The sequence below is a fragment of the Dermacentor albipictus genome, unplaced genomic scaffold, assembly GCF_038994185.2.
Source record: "Dermacentor albipictus isolate Rhodes 1998 colony unplaced genomic scaffold, USDA_Dalb.pri_finalv2 scaffold_19, whole genome shotgun sequence".
Taxonomy (NCBI): domain Eukaryota; kingdom Metazoa; phylum Arthropoda; class Arachnida; order Ixodida; family Ixodidae; genus Dermacentor; species Dermacentor albipictus.
This window is the reverse complement of record NW_027225573.1, coordinates 4,331,613-4,354,486: the sequence shown is the minus strand read 5'-3', so window position 1 is coordinate 4,354,486 and position 22,874 is coordinate 4,331,613.

Genomic DNA, 22,874 nt, shown 5'->3' with positions numbered 1-22,874 from the left:
AAATCAAAGGCATAAAGAAAGAGTAAACAGCCTTCTGAAGTCTGGTAGAAAAGGTACGTCCCAATACAGGGCTCATGACATTTACTTGGAAGATCAAAACATGAAAAAGGAAAAAAAATGAAGTAATAAAATGCCATAAAGGTACACTTCAAGGAATGAAAACGAGCAAAATTTAACGTAAGGCACCAATACAAGAAAGTACAATACAGGAAAAATGAACTGATCAAGGAATGCAATGCTTCAAGGGATATTTCGCGAAGAAGACGCAAAAACGCAACAATATATGGAGGGCATACAAGTGAACATAAGAGCGACATAGCAATGCATCAACAGAAATGAAAACATCGCAACAAGTTCGAAGCACATTGCCAAGTGCAAGAAACAAGATAATGTGATTTCAAAGTGCTATTATGAAAAATGCCCGTGTAGGACATGACGAAATTTTTCTTGATTTTACTCGGAAGGAATGTTATCAGGAAGATTGTTTTTGAAGCGAATGGCCGTAGGGAGTCCGGAAAGGTTAAAAGCAGGTGTCGTACCGTACATGCGTGCAAAACTTAGGTGATTATTTATTCGGCGAGACATGTATCAGGCCATCTGGATATGCAGTGTGGAGACAGGACACAAGAGTAGAGAAGTGGACAACACGGACGCCGACTATCAACTGAAGGGAGCGCTGAGGCGAATAAAGAAGACACAAAACTCATCTGCGCAAGCTCCGGAATGGTATCACCACGTGTCAGTCGGGTACATTGCCGGTCTACGTGAGAGATAACTGTTAAGGCATTTGATCCCTTCCTTATGTAAAGTAATCGAAGACTGACTCACGAAAGCACTTCCACCATTATAGATATGCCCTGCCTCTACCATAAGACGCGTATCTTCGTTCTTATGCCTGTACAATATCGCGCATTCATCTAACTCTGGCGTGCAGTCACAATCTTGGCAATGTATGGAAAGATTAGAAGGCGATCCACCGGTTAACGACCTTTTATATTCCATTAGCCTCTAATTGATACACCACCCCGTTTGCCCTACGCAGAACTGGCCACAGCTAAGGGGAATTTTATAAACCACGACCATACGACAGTTAGTAAAACTGTTGTTCGTATTGTGCTTCACTAGACAAATATCTCTTCGTTTTTTGCCTTTCACCTGCTCCTTTTTCCTCTGCACGGCAGCGGATATCTTACCTAGCTTATTGGGAGCAGTGAAAGCAACATTAACATCATATCTACTTGCAACTTTTTTAAGCCTGTGCGACACTGAATTAATATACGGAATAGCCACTACTGTTTTTTTTGCTATTAGTGCTTTCTGCAATCACGTCCGTCCCCCTCGAAACCGACTTTTTTAGGCGTTCAGCCACAGTGGCCACTGCTACACTTGAATAACCTGCTTCTAATAAGTGCCAGACCTGCGCATTAAAACTGGCGCTCATTTTAAGCGTGCAGGATCTGGTGAGAGATGACTTAAGGAACGACATGGCCATTCCGTTTTTTACTACTTTGGAATGCTTAGATTGAAAGGTTAACAAAGGCTTCGAAGATCTTGGGAGTACTGACAACAAACGTGATTTTGTTCGAAGACCAAGGAAATGTCTAGAAACTGAATTGCGCGTCGCTCAGGAAATTCCTTGGTAACTTTAATCCTCCTCCATAAAGCTTAAATTGCTCACTTACTGAGGTAGCAGCGGAATCGACTTCTTCCCTATTGCAGAAAATCAGGTGATCGTCATCGTAACGAAATATATTGATAACGCAATCACCTAAGGCTTTCTCTAAGCAGCTGTCAACCTTACTCAGGTAAATATAGCTAAGCATAGGGGCAACCTTTTAGCCAATACAAATGCCTGATTTCTGCAGAAAAAAACGCCATCTCTCCACCCAATCAGCGTCGACTTCAAGTACATTGAACGAATCTCTAGAAAAGCTCCCGTGGAAACACCGCATCTGTCAATAAAAGCCCACTCTTGCACTTGTACTTTAATGCACTCATTTACGGAACTTAGGAACCCGTCATGCGGCAAGGAATAATACAGGTCTTCGATATCCATACTGAAAAATGTACAATCCCCAGCATTTCTCTCTCTCAAATACTGAACTAGTGCCTGAGAATCACGCAAGCAAAAGGGCTCTGAAAAAACTAGTGAAGCTAAGCAGTTCTGTAGGTAACTAGCGACACAGACCTGCCACGTCCCTTTCTCTGACACTATAGCACGAAAAGAAATTTATTGCTTATGAGTCTTCGCCAAGAAAAACAGTTCTAAGGTGATGGATTTTGCTTTTTTGACATTAGAGACAACCCTATCAAGATTATGTCTTGACAGGTTATAATAGATTATGTCTTGTTTTACAGACTGTCGTATGGTCGTGCTTTATAAAATTCCCCTTAGCTGTGGCCAGTTCTGCGTAGGGCAAACAGGGTGGTGTATCAATTAGAGGCTAATGGAATATAAAAGGTCGTTAACCGGTGGATCGCCTTCTAATCTTTCCATACATTGCCAAGATTGTGACTGCACGCCAGAGTTAGATGAATGCGCAATATTGTACAGGCATAAGAACGAAGATACGCGTCTTATGGTAGAGGCAGGGCATATCTATAATGGTGGAAGTGCGTGCGTGAGTCAGCCTTTGATTACTTTACATAAGCAAGCGATTAAGTGCTTTAACAGCTATCTCTCACATAGACCGGCACATGTACCCGACTGACACTTGGCGATGCCAATCCGGAGCTTGCGCAGATGAGTGTTGTGTCTTGTTTCCTTTTTCGCCTCAGTGCTCCCTTCAGCTGATAGCCGGCGTTCGCGCTGTCCACTTCTCTACTCTTGTGCCCTGTTTGCACGCCTCACCTCTTATGAATCCTTACCAACTATAGCTCAGCTCTCTGTCGTTCTATGCAGTGTGGATTGTGTGGCATTATAAACATATTTGTGAAACAAGGATAACAGAGCGATATTACGGCGAGTAACTAAAGGCTGGAGGGAATCATCGAGTTTCATTAGCGTTACGCTAGAGTGGTAGCTATAATTACGTGGCATGAAACGGGCAGCTTGGTTCTGGACTGATTCAAGCATGTCGATTAAGTAGGTAGGATGTGGTGACCAAATGGATGATGCATACTCCTGCTATGGACGAACGAATGTCTGGTAGGCCAATTCGCGGATGTTGGAAGGTGAATTTTCCAGATCACGGCGTAGGTAACCGAATGTCCTTGAAGCTTTTGCGCAGAAGGCTGCAATGTGGTCTATCCAGGAGAGGTTTTCGGTTAGGTGAACACTGAAATATTTATATGATGCTGTATGTAACAATTCTTTATTATTGACGTTGTATGAAACTTGTGAGTTGTCGTGCTTACGACTAAAAGAAATTACCTGACATTTTGATACATTTAAAGACATTAACCAGGTGTTACACCAATTTTCAATTAGGCTAAGGTCATTTTGAAGGGCCAGGTGGTTGTCAGTACTGTTAATTGATCTGTAAATAATGCAGTCATCAGCGTAAATACGTTTGCGAGAAGAAACATTAAGTGGCAAATCATTTATGTAAATTAGGAACAGTAAAGGGCCCAGAACGCTGCCCTGAGGCACACCAGAAGTAACTTAAGAAGGACAAAAAGCAATATTGCTTACTACTGTGCACTGTTGATAATTCCAAAGAAAATTGTAAAGCCATGATAGAGTGAAGGGGTTATTTCGAAGTGCAGTTAATTTTGCAATTTCAATTTTTCATGAACTTTGTGGAAGGCACGCGGGTCCGAATGATTAGTCTGGAACATTCGACGACTGCTCTATAAAAGCCGACGCGCTTGACCCACTGATCAGATTTTCCGACGATCGCCGAACGTGTTCGCCGCTATCGTTGTGCTATAAGTCTATCCTGTTTTTGTGGGCACAGGTTCGCCCAATAAAAGCTAGTTTTGTATTCGACCGTATTGCTGTTTTCTTCACCGTCACTACCACGTGACAATACATGGTGACATGGTGAGGGCTACGTTTGACACACATAAGCAGTACCTTAATCTTGAAGCAAAATGAGTAATAAGTTGAAAAGCGGACGACATATCTGTCAACGCTCTGCATAAAAGTGAAAGCTGCAAATTCTTAAACAAATAACAGTGAGGGAAGAAGCAAATGTGGCCATCAATGACACGATACACCACTCGCCATAGAGTCGTGGGTAGCTCCAGCATCGGACAGCTTGTGCGGGAGCAAGAATATTTCAAAGCCAGTGTAGCGTAGTCGACTTCATAGAGCGTTACGAGGCTCACGAGACTAGTCAAGACGATCCCGAGGCGAACATTCCGTGTAGCTTGGCCACAGACGTAGTGCACGTGCTAGAGAAATATCGCGTCCGCTTGGCTAGAAGGTGTGCTGAGCTCGGGCCTGGCAGTGGGGCAAGGCGAGAGCGCAAATAATCTCCGTGGAACTCCCTTACCACTGCCGATTGCGCATAAGATAACTTCTTGCCCATTCTTGAATGTCCAGAGAAGGTGGTCACACAGAAATGATACATGTGAATATGTCGCGGAACTTGTCCACGCGACAACGTCAGTTGTGCCTGGCAAGACTCTCGGCAGCAGCTGCTATCTCTTTGGAAGCGCCCTGTGTCATTTTGACAGGAGTTAGCAGACCCGGCTGTGATGGCGAAACTGCAGGGAGGACAATAGTTGCTTGCTACATGATGCCTTCCCCGTGGAAAGTTAGCATAAAGCAAGAAATCAGAGTGAAGCATTAGTTCACGTCTACGTAGATTTTTGTTAATTTCATGTAAAAAAGAGTGCTTTTCATGAACAATATTGTCGCGTGGAGAGAAAGTTAGTTGATCACGAAGTTCCGAGTTCAAAACGTTTCAGCTATGTAAACGTGGGCCCACATATGAAAACTATTACAGCGGCTATTCTGACGGTAGATTCTTTGATTTCCGCGCGTTCTATGCCAGTGTCATTCGCATAAATGTAATTCGTAAAACCCGGAGCATTTGAAGATGTGCAGTTTCCCACAGCCCTATATGAACAAAAGGTGAACTCGAAATTATCAGAGGCAATATGGCCTGCGTGTACAGTGTGAGAAGACAACCTTGATCACACGCATGAACTCATTCTTGGATATGTAACTTGAGTTGAGACGAGCGCTAGGAGTGTCATAATCCGTCCTGTCATTTCCATCGCACCTTTTATTCAGAAGTGAATAGCGCAGACAAAGGGATTGGAACACTCATGATGTATATTTTATAGATACACCGAGGTATGATATATATATATAGGAGGCCACTGGTGTGCTTCTTTTAAAGAAGCGCGAGCTCCGAGCTCGGTTTCCACATCGAGCGTTTCTTAGCGTTGCACGCACCGGCACGCCATGCATTTCGAAGGACACGCGTAGGCTTGGCGGCGACGAGGCTAGTTCGCACCGAATGTTTTTAGGGATGCGCGAAAGAGGAATGCCGCTGCAGTACACAGCTCATACATAACTCTTTTGGACGGTGGCAATACGTTGCGGGGCAAGGTTGATTCATTGCTAGCGCATTACCCTCGACAGTCTTTGTCAGATGGGTGCTGGCGCTGTTTTTTACATGCAGTGTCAAGCACAGCTAATCATCCCTTTGCTTTGACTGGCATCATTGCCAGATGGGTTCCCAAATGTGTGTATATATATATATATATATATATATATATATATATATATATATATATATATATATATATATATATATATATATATATATATATATATATATATATATATATATATATATATAAGGCATGATTAGCTGTGCTTGACACTGCATGTAAAAAACAGCGCCAGCACCCATCTGACAAAGACTGTCGAGGGTAATGCGCTAGCAATGAATCAACCTTGCCCCGCAACGTATTGCCACCGTCCAAAAGAGTTATGTATGAGCTGTGTACTGCAGCGGCATTCCTCTTTCGCGCATCCCTAAAAACATTCGGTGCGAACTAGCCTCGTCGCCGCCAAGCCTACGCGTGTCCTTCGAAATGCATGGCGTGCCGGTGCGTGCAACGCTAAGAAACGCTCGATGTGGAAACCGAGCTCGGAGCTCGCGCTTCTTTAAAAGAAGCACACCAGTGGCCTCCTGAGACGGGAAGCGCAGTGCGCCTGTGCCTGGAAACGCTGAGAATTGTTCCCTCGCTTGCTGCACACCCAGTGGCACATGCTCGGTGACCCAATATGGCGAGCGGTTTCTTGAGGAGCAAGATATACCCAGTGAAAGAATGCCGCAGTTCGTTGAAGCGTCGGCGTGATAAGTGTTCATTGAAAGCGGAACATTCCAAGTGCATTTGTTGCGCAGCATGCTAATGCTTCCGGCTACGAAAAAGGTGGAAACAAAATGGTGCGTGCGAGCCATTTCTTGAGTCATCATGAACAAAAATACGGCTTTAAAAACAGTGGGAAGGACTTTAAGAACATCACCACCACTAATCAAGAAAACAGGAGGACCTTAGAACGGGTCTTGTGTCTTTTTCTTGGTTACAATGGCGCAGTCGACTAACAATGGGACTCCCAGCACCTGACCGTCAAACATGGTGCTCCGAAGAGGTCGCCAGCTTCCAGGCCAAAATTCCCAGCACTCAGTTGCTGCAACGCACTTGGACGGCGTTCAGGTCTCCAAAGCGTCATCGCTACAGGGCGCCAGCGGTGCTGCTGACGGGGATCTTGCATCTCCAGTTTGTCACAATGTCTCCGTGATGCGAATCATTCTTTTGCTCCACCCGTCGGCCCCGGCGCTTTGGCAACTTCTGCACAGAGGCTTGCTGATGTTCACGGGTTCAAGGATGACTCTTTCCACTTAGTTAACAGCGTGGACGCTGGATGTCTCCAATCAATGAATGGACGCACAGAAGAGATAGATCACCGAAGGATGTGTTCATGGAGCTGCAGTGGCATGGCATTGTTTCTAGCTCCACCACTACTCGACATGGGCAAGCTGGAGCGCGGCGTTGATGTGCGCATTTGATGAGCTTCCGGGAGCTACGATATGGATGGAAACAACTTTATTTTAAATCCGGCGAAGTTTAACGACCCGGGCTCAGGTCTCCCATGAGAGGACTTCGAGGCCTTGCCTCTTCGCCGTCGCTCAGGCCTGCTGGACAGCCCACTCTTTCGTCTCAAGGTTGGAGGCAGTGTTATACAGACAGTTACAGACGGGGTCCCTGCTCACCCCCGTGCTAGCTAAGCACGTGTGTCCGAGCGTGTATGCGAGTGACGTGTGTAGACTGTGTGCGAAGGAGAGAGCCACCGCGGCTCACAACCTTTGGGACTGTAGCGTAAATCCGCGAGAAGCCAGAGAGAAGACGACGATCCCGCCGCAGCTACAGGCTGCAACAAGGAGCTATGATCAAGAGACACAACTCAAGGCCGTCCAGCAGGTCTCGGCAGCTCTAGAGAGGCTGCGACCACGCGAAACCGAGGAGAAGGGGGGCAGCACCCCCAGGAAGGGAGTGGCGGCCCTGTCGGACCCGCGGAAGTAGCGAGGGACCAAGACCACAAGGAGCACAACGCACGAGACTGCCGTAGTGGCCGCGTCGCGGTAAACGCTTGTCCTCCCTGCGTGGAGGGCGCCTAACCGATTCTGCACGCATTTTCAATAAAGTTGTTCTATCTATCTCTCGCCTTAAGTAAAGCGACTGTCAGCTCAATCTACCTATTCATGTCCACTGCAGGACGAATGCACATACAGAGGTTTATTGTACTCTGCCGATCTCCAACTACCCCTGTCCTGCGCCAACCGATTCCAAATAGCACCCGCAAATTTCCTAATTTTGTCACTCCGTCTAGTCTTCTGCCGTCCTGTACTGCGCTTCCCTTCTCTTGGTGCCCATTCTGTTACCCTAATGGTCCAACGGTTATCTAATCTGCGCATTACATGACCTGCCCAGCGCCATTTTTTCTCTTAATGTCCACTAGAACATCGTCTATATCCGATTGCTCTCCGATCCAAACTGCTCTTTTTCTGTCTCTTAAAATTATGCCTACCATTCTTCGTTCCGTCGCTCTCTGCGCGGTCCTTAACTTGTTCTCAAGCTTCTTTGTCAACCGTCAAGACTCTGGGCCGTATGTCAGCACCGGTGAAATGCATTGATTGTACCCTTTAATTTTCAATGATAACGGTGAGCTCCCATTCAGGGGCTGGCGATGTCTGCCGTACGCGATCCAACCCATTTTTATTCTCTGTGAATTTCCTTATCATGGTCCGGGTTCCCTGTGATTAGTTGACCTAGGTAAACCTACTGCTCCACAGACTATAGAGGCTGACTTGCGATCTTGAACTCTTGTTCCCTTGCCAGGTTATTTATAATTATCTTCTTCATATTAATCTTCAGTTCCACTCTTACACTCTCCCTGTTAAGGTCCTGAATCATTTGTTGTAACTCGTCTGCATTGTTACTGAATAGAACAATGTCATCGGCAAACCGTAGGTTGTTGAGGTATTCGCCATCGATCTTTACTCCTAAACCTTCCCAGTTTAATAGCTTGAATACTTCTTCTATACACGCAGTGAATAGCATTGGAGAGATTGTGTCTCCTCGTCTGACCCATTTCTTTATAGGTATCTTTCTACTTTTCTTCTGCAGAATTAAGGTGGCTGTGGAATCTCTGTAGATATTTTCTACGGTATTTACGTAGGTGGTCTGTACTCCTTGATTACGCAATGCCTCCATGACTTCTGGTATCTATACTGAAATGCTTTTTCGTAATCTATGAAAGCCATATACAGAGGTTTATTGTACTCTGCGGATTTCTCGATAACCTCGTTAATGACATGGAGGTGATCTATTGTAGAGTAACCTTTCCTGAAGCCAGCCTGCTCCCTTGGTTAACTAAATTCCAGGGTTGTCCTTATTCTATTGGAGATTGTTTTGGTAAATATTTTATGTAATACTTGGAGTAAGCTAATTGGCCTATAATTTTTTAGTTCTTTAACGTCGCCCTTTTTGTGGATTACTATAATGTTTGCATTCTTCCAGTTTTCTGGGACCCTTGCAGTCGATAGAAACTTCGTATAGAGCGCCGCAAGTTTTCCTAGCATTATGTCTCCTCCATATGTGATTACATCGACTGTTATTCAATCCTCTGCTATCGCTTTTCCCCGTTTCATGCCTTGCAAGGCCTTTCTGACTTCAGCTCTAGTTATAGGAGTAGTTTCGGTATACTGTTAATTATTGTTTTGAATGGAGCGCTCCTGAGTCATCTGGGTACTGTAAAGGTCAGTATAGAATTCTTCCGCTGCTTTTACTATATCTTCGAGATTGCTGATGACATTACCCTGCTTATCTTTTAGTGCGTACATCTTGGTTTGTCCTACGCCAAGTTTCGTTCTCACTGATTTCAGGCTGCGTCCATTTTTTACGGCTTCTTCAGTCTTTCTCATGCTATAGTTTCGAATATCACTTATTTTCGCCCTGTTGATCAATTTCGACATTTCCGCGAATTGTATCTTATCTCTTAAGTTGGACACTTTGATTCTTTGTCGTTTCTTTATTAGGTCTTTTGTTATTTGGGAGAGCTTGCCTACTGGTTGCGTTGGTGCCTTGCCTCCCACTTCAATTGGTGCCTCTGAAGCCAGCCTCGTTACGGTTTCATTCAATACCTCTATGTCATCATAATTTCTCTGTTCTAAGGCTGCCTATTTGTTTGCAAGTATCAGCCTAAATTTATCTCCTTTTACCCTTACTGCCTCTAAGATGACCTGTTATTTCTTGACCAATATTACTCTTTCTCTTTGTTTAAATTGAGTTGGATCTCGGTCCTATATATATATATGTATGTATAACGTGCATCCTCAACCTCTCTCTCTCTCTCTCTCTCTCTCTCTATATATATATATATATATATATATATATATATATATATATATATATATATATATATATATATATATACATAAGGGCATGATTTAGGTTGAGGAAGCACGTTCCCGAAAATATAAACAAATGCTGCTTTATTCCCTACGTTTCTATATATACACGGAACAATATGCAACTAGGGGGCCGTTTTTCCCCTTTGTCGCAGGGAGACTGGGCGGTGCGCACCATCTGTGGTTGCTCAGTGGTTGTGATGTTGGGCTGTGGAGCACGAGGTCGCGGGATCGAATGCCGGCCACGGCGGCTGCATTTCGATGGCGGCGAAATGCGAAAACACCCGTGTATTTAGATTTATGTACATGTTAAAAACCCCTGGTAGTCGAAATTTCCGGAGTCCTCCACTACGGCGTGCCTCATAATCAGAAAGTGGTTTTGGAACGCAAAACCCCATAATTTAAGACCGGGCGCACGGCACGTGCGATTTAAAACCAAATGAACATCATAATAAGCCGTGCCGTGTTCCAATGATTTCTCTTCCGCGCTTTTGTTCACCCTTTGTTTTGACTGCATGCAGTTTTGGACAGCGGCAGACGCTGTACTTCTACCACAGCCACGAACAAATTGCTTGTAAAATAGCTTTACAAATACGTGGCAGCAAACTCAAAAAGGCAGAACGTCACTTGCCTCTCTTGGGTGTCTTATGCCTACAGGCTCGGGCGGCAACCTTCCGCTACATCGTGAGCAATACGGATGCACTTCCATCTTCAGCATCATGTCAGTCGGGGGGAATGCCACCTCGCAGCAGGAAAGACAGTTGAGAGGAGCCTATCGCATTTCTAAACTTGGACACGAAAAGTGTGTAAGCGCGACATCGGTGGTCCTAACCAAGTAAGAGCTTCAATATTTTGAATAGTGTTGCCGTGTACTGATAATGTGATTGCCGTTACGTTGTGCCTTGTGCATGTTCAGCGCGGCTAGGGGAAACTGTTTGCAAGAATAAAGATCAGTTTTTTGTCCAGCCATCTTTCTCTCACTTGGTCTACCTTCACTTCTCAACTTTCGCCTTTATCAAGGCATTCTGCGACTACATCCACGGAGCAACTAGCCGAACAACTCACTTTCACGTTTAACTAACCACCGAGAGTTACCGAGCAACTATACGTTATTTGTATAGCATGGACATACACTGTTGACCATGTTTCTGTGCAAAGCACGTTGACAGTGGAATCACTGCCCCATGTCAAGTGTTATTCATGTTAAACACACTCTCAAGTGTTATTCACTCACCCGTCTCAAATGTTCCTAGAATTATATAACATTTATACTGCGTGCCACCAGCGATATGAGAGATCCTTAAAACATAAAAATTATCACTTCGTATTTAAATATCCAATCCAGCTTATGGTTAAGGACGAGACTGGTGTACTTCGAATGACACATCAACAATGCGTCTCCCAGATGCGCCGTGTATTATGATATTTTAAAAAATTTGCAAATTTCGACACTTGTTACAATCTTATAGGATTACTTTGTCTGTGGTGATTCGTCAACGTGAGTATATGTACGATCTTTTGGGTAACTCAGCATCGACTATGGTGGCGCACGCTGTAAAAAACCGCAACCTTCAATTTAATTGCAACACCCGCAACCTTCACTGCACACTAAACCTGTCCCGTTTTGCATATATCATGTCCTTTCGGGAGTCGGACTCATTGGGCCAAGTACGACCACCCAGCGTGGTTTTGCTTTTCGGCGTCACCAGATTTATTGTCAACCTGCCTATTTTCTACAAGAAACTGACTTCGTTTTATCGTCTCTAAAGCATTTCTTTCTTTCGGAGGGACGAAATTCTGCTGTTCTTGTTTTCGTATCATTTTACATTATACTGTAATCGGTGCGGCATGCCCGTTTTTTTTTTTTATCCTGCTGTTGACCGGCTGTACTCTTTCTACGGGGAAACGTTATACTATGCCATCGTTTTACCTTAGTCCATGTGGTCGATCATCTTCCTTCGCGTTTTCCTTCTATTATGGCACATATCCCATTTGAGGGATCGGTCAAGATGCAGATGGGGTTAGAGGAATTTACAATTATTCCTAAAACACGTAAAAACTCACGTGATGAAAGGAAAAAAATAACCTATGGAGAACTTAAGATCTCGACGAAAGAAGTACAATTTTCCCGTGAACTTCATTAATTCATTTATTCAAATAACTTCATTCAGTGCCCTGCGAGTTGGTGGGGTGAGCTTGGACCCCGCCTAGGTTTCGGCCAAGGGTTGTTGGCCCTTGGCGGCCTTCTCGGGTCGCTGGACGGCCCAGACTTGGTGCTGCAGGTCCGAGCTGAGCAACGCTGACTCCCAGCGCGCGCGGAGGCTGTCGCAGTTTGAGGCTGCATCAGCGTTATTGCAGCCTCAAACATCGACAGACTGTGAACTTGTTTGTTTTTTTCATTTTTTTGTCCTCCTTCCTAAAGAGTAGGGAGGCGTTTGACGCCTCTAGATGGCTGTGTCCAGCCTGCTTCCGCAATATTTCCATCTGTGCCAATGTTTACGTGTTCCTCCACCGATTAATAATAATAATAATAATAATAATAATAATAATAATAATAATAATCTGGAGTCTTCAGAAAATATTTCCTCGAACGCGTTCTATGTGAGGGAGTAGACGACAAAGAAGAACGCAGCCTGTCTCGTGCATTGCGCTCCCGCCTCCATTCTGTGGGAGCTACAAGGCGCTTTCGTCCCGCAGTGCTTCATCTCAATAATCCGGCAAGGTTTCTTGGACGCAACCAGCGGGAACTCCTTCTTTTCCGTCGAGGTATACGCTTGCGACGCCTCGTGCCAATCATGAAGATACGGCCTCAATCCCATGCCACGACATCGCACCTGGATGCAAAGAGGATTGGCCACTGATTTCGCCGCGCTGCTGAACAAGACGATGGCTGTGCCAGCGCTCAGGGATCAGCGACAGTGTCCGCACACGGCGACCCTCGGTCTCAACGATCTCGCGGGTGGACGAAACGCGGGAGGAATCCCGGGGTCTTTCCCTCTGACGACTGCCACGTGTCGCCGTTCAATTGGTCCGGAGGCGCTTGCCCGGGCATCTTGGTTGACAGGTGAATATTCTTACATGTTCTATCAGGCAAACCATAGAATTTCTGAGAGAGATGGTTTAAAAGTAGCCTTAATGCAGTGGTCTGCCGAGAGGTCACCCTCATCTCGGTGGCAGCACCGTACACCAAAGCCCGCGCGAATCATCGCGCCAAGCAATTTTAGGGCGGTTTCGAATGCTCCTTCTCACGTAGTTCTAATCCCAATACAAACGTCCATGTTGTTTGTACATTGGGTGCGCAGGCTTTTTTCACCCTCTTCAGCGGGCATGTTGAAATTGCTTAAATGTTTTGCATGCATGGCACAAGACCGAACACGAAGAGAACACACGCGACAGTGCGCTCATCTCGTGTGGACGTGTTCTCATCGTGGCAGCACTGTTTTATTGATTGTACCCAGGAGCGGAAGAAAGCAGAGACGTTTTGTTTGTAACTGGATGTTTGGCACTGGCAAGTTGTTTCTGCTTCGTAAAACGTGGAAAATCATGGTTGGGTGACATTTGCTCTAGTGAACATTTCTATCTTAGTGGCAATTTTTTGTGTAAGTGCCCAGGAGCCAAATGCACCTTATTCAATTAGACCTTTAATAAAGATATTATTAAAAATAAAAATAATATGATATTTGGTTACCCGTATTTTGAGTGTTTAGTATTGAAAGTAATTAACCGAAAGAAATATATTATAGAAGAGAAGAACCTAACTGCCAAGAACTTTCTAACTGCAGTGACACAAGTATTGTTATTCACTGCAAATTCTTGATGTTTCAGGGGGAATCACACGAGAAGGGGCCTCCCAAGTCGCGTCGGTCGTGGATCGGCAGACGCAGCGACCGCGTCGCTTATCACTCCAGCTTCAGCAACCAAGACGATGGTTCACAGGAGGCGGAACGAGCTCGCAGCTGTCACAGCGTGTCATCCCGGGCGATCTCCACACCAGCCACGTGTTGTCGAAGCCTCCGCCCACCGCCTGACCATCGCAGGAGCACCGCGCAGTCCTAGCCCCTGTTCCACTAGTGGGGCTTGGTGCAAGGGCCACGCGTCGTGCTCCCAGTGCACCCACAGCTTTTGCGTGGCTAGCTCCGCTCGTGGCGTCGAGAATCCAGCCGTCATCGCCTTCGACGCGCTGCTTTGTCCCACGGGAAGCACCACGATATCTTCAACAGACGAGCAGGATGTTCCGGTTACGCGAGGCCGAGTAGTCCACCGCTACTCTGACGGTGGCCCCCGTAGCAACATATTCTGCTACTTTTGAAGCAGTACAAGGATGTCCGGGCTGTTCGTTCGGACGTTATTATCATCATCATCATCATCATCATCATCAGCCTGGTTACGCCCACTGCAGGGCAAAGGCCTCTCCCATATTTCTCCAACAACCCCGGTCATGTACTAATTGTGGCCATGCCGTCCCTGCAAACTTCTTAATCTCATCCGCCCACCTAACTTTCTGCCGGCCCCTGCTACGCTTCCCTTCCCTTGGAATCCAGTCCGTAACCCTTAATGACCATCGGTTATCTTCCCTCCTCATTACATGTCCTGCCCATGCCCATTTCTTTTTCTTGATTTCAACTAAGATGTCATTAACTCGCGTTTGTTCCCTCACCCAATCTGCTCTTTTCTTATCCCTTAACGTTACACCTATCATTCTTCTTTCCATAGCTCATTGCGTCGTCCTCAATTTGAGTATAACCCTTTTCGTAAGCCTCCAGGTTTCTGCCCCGTAGGTAAGTACTGGTAAGACACAGGTATTATACACTTTTCTCTTGAGGGATAATGGCAACCTGCTGTTCATGATCTGAGAATGCCTGCCAAACGCACCCCAACCCATTCTTATTCTTCTGATTATTTCTGTCTCATGATCCGGATCCGCAGTCACTACCTGCCCTAAGTAGATGTATTCCCTTACGACTTCCAGTGCCTCGCTGCCTATTGTAAACTGCTGTTCTCTTCCGAGACTGTTAAACATTACTTTAGTTTTCTGCAGATTAATTTTTAGACCCACTCTTCTGCTTTCCCTCTCCAGGTCAGTGAGCATGCATTGCAGTTGGTCTCCTGAGTTACTAAGCAAGGCAATATCATCAGCGAATCGCAAGTTACTAAGGTATTCTCCATTAACTTTTATCCCCATTTCTTCCCCATCCAGGTCTCTGAATACCTCCTGTAAACACGCTGTGAATAGCATTGGAGAGATCGTATCTCCCTGCCTGACGCCTTTCTTTATTGGGATTTTGTTGCTTTCTTTATGGAGGACTATGGTGGCTGTGGAGCCGCTATAGGTATTTTTCAGTATTTTTACATATGGCTCGTCTACACCCTGATTCCGTAATGCCTCCATGACTGCTGAGGTTTCGACAGAATCAAATGCTTTCTCGTAATCAATGAAAGCTATATATAAGGGTTGGTTATATTCCACACATTTCTCTATCACCTGATTGATAGTGTGAATGTGATCTATTGTTGAGTAGCCTTTACGGAATCCTGCCTGGTCCTTTGCTTGACAGAAGTCTAAGGTGTTCCTGATTCTATTCGCGATTACCTTAGTAAATAGTTTGTAGGCAACGGACAGTAAGCTGATTGGTCTATAATTTTTCAAGTCTTTGGCGTCCCCTTTCTTATGGATTAGGATTATGTTAGCATTCTTCCAAGATTCGGGTACGGTCGAAGTCATGAGGCATTGCGTATACAGGGTGGCCAGTTTCTCTAGAACAATCTGTCCACCATCCTTCAACAAATCTGCTGTTACCTGATCCTCCCCAGCTGCCTTCCCCCTTTGCATATCTCCCAAGGCTTTCTTTACTTCTTCCGGCGTTACCTGTGGGATTTCGAATTCGTCTAGACTATTTTCTCTTCCATTATCGTCGTGGGTGGCACTGGTACTGTACAAATCTTTATAGAACTCCTCAGCCACTTGTACTATCTCATCCGTATTAGTAATGATATTGCCGGCTTTGTCTCTTAACGCATACATCTGATTCTTGCCAATTCCTAGTTTCTTCTTCACTGTTTTTAGGCTTCCTCCGTTCCTGAGAGCATGTTCAATTCTATCCATATTATACTTCCTTATGTCAGCTGTCTTACGCTTGTTGATTAACTTCGAAAGTTCTGCCAGTTCTATTGTAGCTGTAGGGTTAGAGGCTTTCATACATTGGCGTTTCTTGATCAGATCTTTCGTCTCCTGCGATAGTTTACTGGTATCCTGCCTAACGGAGTTACCACCGACTTCCATTGCACACTCCTTAATGATGTCCACAAGATTGTCGTTCATTGCTTCAACACTAAGGTCCTCTTCCTGAGTTAAAGCCGAATACCTGTTCTGTAGCTTGATCTGGAATTGCTTTATTATCCCTCTTACCGCTAACTCATTGATCGGCTTCTTATGTACCAGTTTCTTCCGTTCCCTTCTCAGGTCTAGGCTAATTCGAGTTCTTACCATCCTGTGGTCACTGCAGCGCACCTTGCCGAGCACGTCCACATCTTTTATGATGCCAGGGTTAGCGCAGAGTATGAAGTCTATTTCATTTCTAGTCTCGCCGTTCGGGCCCCTCCACGTCCACTTTCGGCTATCCCGTTTGCGGAAGAAGGTATTCATTATCCTCATATTATTCTGTTCCGCAAACTCTACCAACAACTCCCCCCTGATATTCCTAGTGCCTATGCCATATTCCCCCACTGCCTTGTCTCCAACCTGCTTTTTACCTACATTGGCATTAAAGTCACCCATTAGTATAGTGTATTTGGTTTTCACTCTACCCATCGCCGATTCCACGTCTTCATAGAAGCTTTCGACTTCCTGGTCATCATGACTGGATGTAGGGGCGTAGACCTGTACAATCTTCATTTTGTACCTCTTATTAAGTTTCACAACAAGACCTGCCACCCTCTCGTTAATGCTATAGAATTCCTGTATGTTACCAGCTATATTCTTATTAATCAGGAATCCGACGCCTAGTTCCCTTCTCTCTTCTAAGCCCCGGTAGCACAGGACGTGCCCGCTTTTTAGCACTGTATATGCTTCTTTTGGCCTCCTAACTTCGCTGAGCCCTATTATATCCCATTTACTGCCCTCTAATTCCTCCAATAGCACTGCTAGACTCGCCTCACTAGATAACGTTCTAGCGTTAAACGTTGCCAGGTTCATATTCCAATGGCGGCCTGTCCGGAGCCAGTGATTCTTAGCACCCTCTGCAGCGTCGCAGGTCTGACCGCCGCCGTGGTCAGTTGCTTCGCAGCTGCTGGGGACTGAGGGCCGGGGTTTGATTGTGTTGTTCATATAGGAGGTTGTGGCCAAGTACTGCACCAGGGTGGCCAATCCTGCTCTGGTGAGGGAGTGCGTTACCGGTTCTGGTCACCGGGATCAGGCCACACTCCAGGCCTGTTTATGCAATTTTATCAACACGCGGATTTTTTTTCTTTTTTTTTTAATCCGGTGGAAAATTGCCGGCACCGGGATTCGAACCACGGACCTCTTGCACGCGAGGCGGGTGTTCTACCTCTACGCCACCGCTGCACGGTTCGGACGTTATAGGCTGCCATAAAATCGGTTCTGCAATCGCTGAGCTGGAATCCTGGCTGGCCTCTGGCAATTTTTCGGTTGACGCGCCTGGAGACAATTCGAGGGATGACGCAGCTGTCCATTGACGCGGACATTTCGGCGTTGTTTTTTTCCGTCAAGATCTGCTGAAACTCGCACGGCGCTTTTACCTAATTACCACGAGATTTTTCATTTTTTTTCTGTTTTGTAAAAATATATTTTCTCCTATGCGATGTTTGTAGTTGGCCTGAACATTTACATTTACATATACATTTACTTGGGGTCACCCTAAAGATCCCATGGGCGTCGAACTTAATCCGTAGCCCACGAATGAGGCATGCCTCTTAATGAAAGCGTGGTTTTGGCACGAAAACGCCCGGAATTGAAATAAACAAAATGTCCTTTACATGTGGTGCGGTTTTAATGCAACATATGGAACAATTGGGCCACCGTTACGTTGTTGGTTGGTGTTAAAGATAGGCTATACAGGCCTGCCGTGCACTGGTATTGAAGTATCCAATCCAACTTAAGGTTAAGGAGGAGACTGGTGTACTTCCAACGCCACAATAACGATATGCCGCACAGATGCGCGATGTGGTATAATTTCTTTTGTAATTTCTTCCAAGCTTCGACACTTCGTAAAATTTCATAGGGTGACTTGGTCTGTGGTCTAGTAATCCTATGAGACGTTTTAGTGGCCATATTTTAGGACTGAACGTCGACTTTGGGGGCGCACGCTATAATAAACCGCAATATTAAATTCAATTGCAGCACCCGCAACCTTCAATGCAGATTGACACCGGTGCCGTTTTACGTACACCTTATCCTCTAGAGTGTCGTACTCTGCGGGCTAAGTACGACCACTCGGTGGGGTTTTGGTTTTCGACGCCACCAGACTCCATGGCCTACAAGAAACCTACCTAGTTTTTCATCTCTGAAGTATATTTTTTTTCTTTCGGGGGGATGAAATTCTACTATTGTTGATTTCGTGTGATTTTACATTTTACTGTAATCGGTGTGACCTGCCCGGCTGTTCTTTTTTTCTTCTTCTCCTGCATGGCTGTTCGGGTTCACTCCGCACTTTGCTGTTATTTTACTTTAGTCCGTGTGGACTTATCGTCTTGCTATTTCTCTCGTTTCGTTTTGTTTTGCTGCACTGATAGCGTACAACCACTGCGACGGATCGGCCAAGATCCGGATGGTGTTCGGGCAAATTGCAATTACTCCTAAAACAAGTGAACATTCTCTACAAGAAATGAATCAAAATCGCCTTGGACGACCTTAAAAATCTACAATTTTTAAGGCCTAACCAACTATAATTAAGGTTCCCCTCAACTTCTTCTTTTGTTTTGTCGTTTTGAAATTGCTTTTATATTCCGTCCTTCCTAAAGAGTAGCCAGGCGTTCTGCGCCTCTCGGTGGCTGTGGCCAACCTGCTGCCTTAACTTTTCCACGTCAGTGCTAGGTACATATGTTTCCATATCGAATAATAATAATAATAATAATAATAATAATAATAATAATAATAATAATAATAATAATAATAATAATAATAATAATAGCACCCTCTGGAGTCTTCAGAAGATATTTGCTCGCATACGTTCTATGCGCTTGAGTAGACGAAAAATGAAGAACGCAGCCTGCCTCATGCATTGCGCACCCGCTCCCATTCTGTGCTAGCTACTAGGCGCTTTCGTCCCGCAGTGCTTCATCTAAATAATCCGGTGAGGTTTCTTGGACGCGACCAGCGGGAACTCCTTCTATACCGCCGAGCTATACTCTTGCGATACCTCCTGCCAATCATGACGCAACGCCCTCAATCCGAAGCCACGACTTCGCACCAGGATACAAAGACGACTGGCCACGGATTTCGCCGCCCTGCTCAACAAGGCGACGGCTGTGGCCGCGTTCAGGGATCAGCGACAGTGTGCGCACACGGCGATCCTTGGTCTCAACGTTCTCGTGGGTGTAAGAAACGCGGCAGGCATCATGGGGTCTTTCCTTCCGGCGGCTGTCTCGTGTCGGCGTTCCGTTGGTCCGGATACGCTTGCCCGCACGCCTTTGTCAACGGAACTGAAGACAGGTGAATATTCTTACATGTCCTATCAGGCAAGCCATATCATTCCTGAGAGAGACAGTTTAAAGGCGTCCTATATGCAGTGCTCTGGCGAGAGGTCGCTCTCTTGTCGATGGCACCGCACACGAAGGCCCTCTAGAATCGTCGCACGAAACAATTTTAGCGCTATTTCGAATACTCCTTCTCACGTAGTGGTAATCCCAATAGAAACGTGCGCATCTTTTATACATTGGGTGCGCAGGCTCCTGAAGCCTGTTCATCGACATGTTGAAACATGCTGAAATGTTTTTCATGCACAGCAGAAGGCAAAATACAAAGAGAACACATGCGACACTGCACTCACCTCGTGTGGACGTATTATTATTGTGGCAGCCTTGTTTTATTGACTGTAATCAACAGCGGAAGGAATCAGAGACATTTTGCTTGTAAGTTGATGTTTGTCACTGGCAGGTTGTTTTTGCTTCCTAGATCGTGGAAAATCATAGTTGGGTGACATTTGCTCTAGTGAACATTTCTATCTTAGTGGCAATTTTTTGTGTAAGTGCCCAGGAGCCAAATGCACCTTATTCAATTAGACCTTTAATAAAGATATTATTAAAAATAAAAATAATATGATATTTGGTTACCCGTATTTTGAGTGTTTAGTGTTGAAAGTAATTAACCGAAAGAAATATATTATAGAAGAGAAGAACCTAACTGCCAAGAACTTTCTAACTGCAGTGACACAAGTATTGTTATTCACTGCAAATTCTTGATGTTTCAGGGGGAATCACACGAGAAGGGGCCTCCCAAGTCGCGTCGGTCGTGGATCGGCAGACGCAGCGACCGCGTCGCTTATCACTCCAGCTTCAGCAACCAAGACGATGGTTCACAGGAGGCGGAACGAGCTCGCAGCTGGCACAGCGTGTCATCCCGGGCGATCTCCACACCAGCTCCGTGTTGTCGAAGCCTCCGCCCACCGCCTGGCCATCGCAGGAGCACCGCGCAGTGCTAGGCCCTGTTCCACTGGTGCCGCTTGGCGCAAGGGCGACGCGTCTCGCTTCGAGTGCACTCACAGATTTCGCGTGGCTGGCTTCGCTCGTGGCGTCGAGAATCCCGCCGTCATCGCCTTCGACGCGCTGCCTTTTCCCACACCGAGCACCACGAGATCTTCAACATACGTGCGGGGCGTTCCAGTCCATAGAGGCCGGTCACTCTACTCCTGTTATGTCTGTGGCGGAGCAATTTTCCAAGATATTCTCGTACTTTCCAAGCAGTACGAGGACGTCCGGGCTGTTTATTAGGACGTTGTAGGCTTGCATAAAATCGGCTCTGCAATCGCTGAGCTGGAATATTTGGTGGCCTTCGGCGATTTTTACGATGAGGCGCCTCGTGAGAATTCGACGGATGACGCAGCTCCGTGTTGACGCGGACATTTCCGTGTTGCTTTTTTCCGTAGAGATCTGCTGCAACTCGTACGGTGCTTTTACCTAATTATTGCGAGATTTTCTGTTTTTCCTGTTTTGTGAAAATATATTATCACCTATGCGATGTTTGTAGTTGGCTTGCATATTTAATTTTTTTTTGGGGGGGGGGGCGTCGTTCTTGCATTGTCAGAATTTGCGGATACCTTTTTATTATAACAGCCATGAGCTGGCATATCCTGACTTCATATATGCCTAGCTTACAATGTACAAAGCCATTACAAGGAGAAGAGGAAACACATGAACCGCTGTGAGCTTTGTCTCCCCTTCGCTCTGTAGGGTTGTCTTTGTTTATGGTGTGCTAGCTACAAGAAGAGAAGATGTTATAACTCTCTGCTATAGCTACGCCCTTCAGTTTCATTACTCTTTGCCTGATTATGGGTATGCCATGCGACTTCATAGTTTCTGCCTTTATCTGTTGTTTACTTTTCAGTTGGGATGTTTTATATCTTTCACTTCTGGAAGTAGTGCTGACTGTACACTTTTAAGATGGTCAGTCAGGCTGCAGTGTTTTCTGAAGCTAGACTGATTAGACTTCCTAAAAACTAATGCAGCAACAGGAGAGCAAAAAATTAAGAAAAATTTAGGCATTGCCTCAGACCTCTAGGCGAATTACGTACGTGTACATACACACATAGTCGCTCTTTATAAAACGAAGAAAGTTCGGGTAGACAGGCATGCTTTTCAACATGCAGCATTCTTTGCAGGCATCGTCCTCTGGTTCACGAAGAATTAGAATAGAAGCCATTGAACGCTTGGCATTCTCACAAAATATCCTGCGCCGCCGCGGAGTCTTACTTGCTATGGTATTGCGCTGCTAAGCACGAGGGCGCAGGATGAAACACCACCGGCGGGGGAAGCATTTGGATGGGCGCGAAATTCAGAAAGCTTCTTTACAATGCATTTGAGTCACCCTAAAGATCCCATGGGCGTCAAACTTAATCTGGAGTCCCCAATGAGGCATACGAAACCTTTGGCCTGAAAACCACTGGAACTGAATTAAACAAAATGTCCTTTACATGTGGTGTGGTTTTAAGGCAGCATGTGGAACAATTGGGCCGCCATTACAGTGTTGGTTGGTGGCAAAGGTAGGCTGCAAGCCCACCGTGCACTGGTTACTACTGATAAGTTAGACCTAAGGTCCCTGCTGCTCAAATTATAGTGAGTGCGACGTAGTCTCGCTATGTGATCGATGCCTGGAGACTCGACAGGAATTACACAGGTTTGCAGGTACATCGATTTTGTTTCCTCCTGTTCGAACCTACAGTTCTGTTCAGTGGTATGCATGGCTCTTCCTGTGTTTCAGCGGGTCTGTGTAGCGTTGTGTCCTAAACTTGGTGCTTCTTATTTTCCAGGAATGCTATTGTGCGTGTGTGCCTAGTTGATCTATCGCTTCAAATGTAAGCAACATGGCTCCTTGATATGTGTTGATGCTGTAATGGGATGCATCTCACAAACTAGCATAATTTATTCTAAAGGAGTTGCTTTAGGCTATGCGGAATACTGTGGCCGATTCGTCCACTGGGTACATTGTAGCTCTTACACTATGCATGTGTGTCCTTGTATGCAGCTATGTGTCACTTTGTCCGTCTTGCACTGATGCGTTAGAGTACATAAGAAGCGCGATGCGGTGATGCCCTAATCGTGGATAATGTGCTCGTGCCCAGTACGTTAGCTTGAGTTCCCCTTTTATACAGAATATGCGAAGACTAAAGGAAACGGTGCAAATTCTGCCAATGACGCAAATTTAGCAAAGTGCGGTAGCATAAATAATTGGATTTATTGGTAATCTATATAAAAGGCCGCAGTACGACACAGTTGGACAAGTGCGTGGCAGGAATCTGCCACGCACTTGTCACTGGATTCTATGCA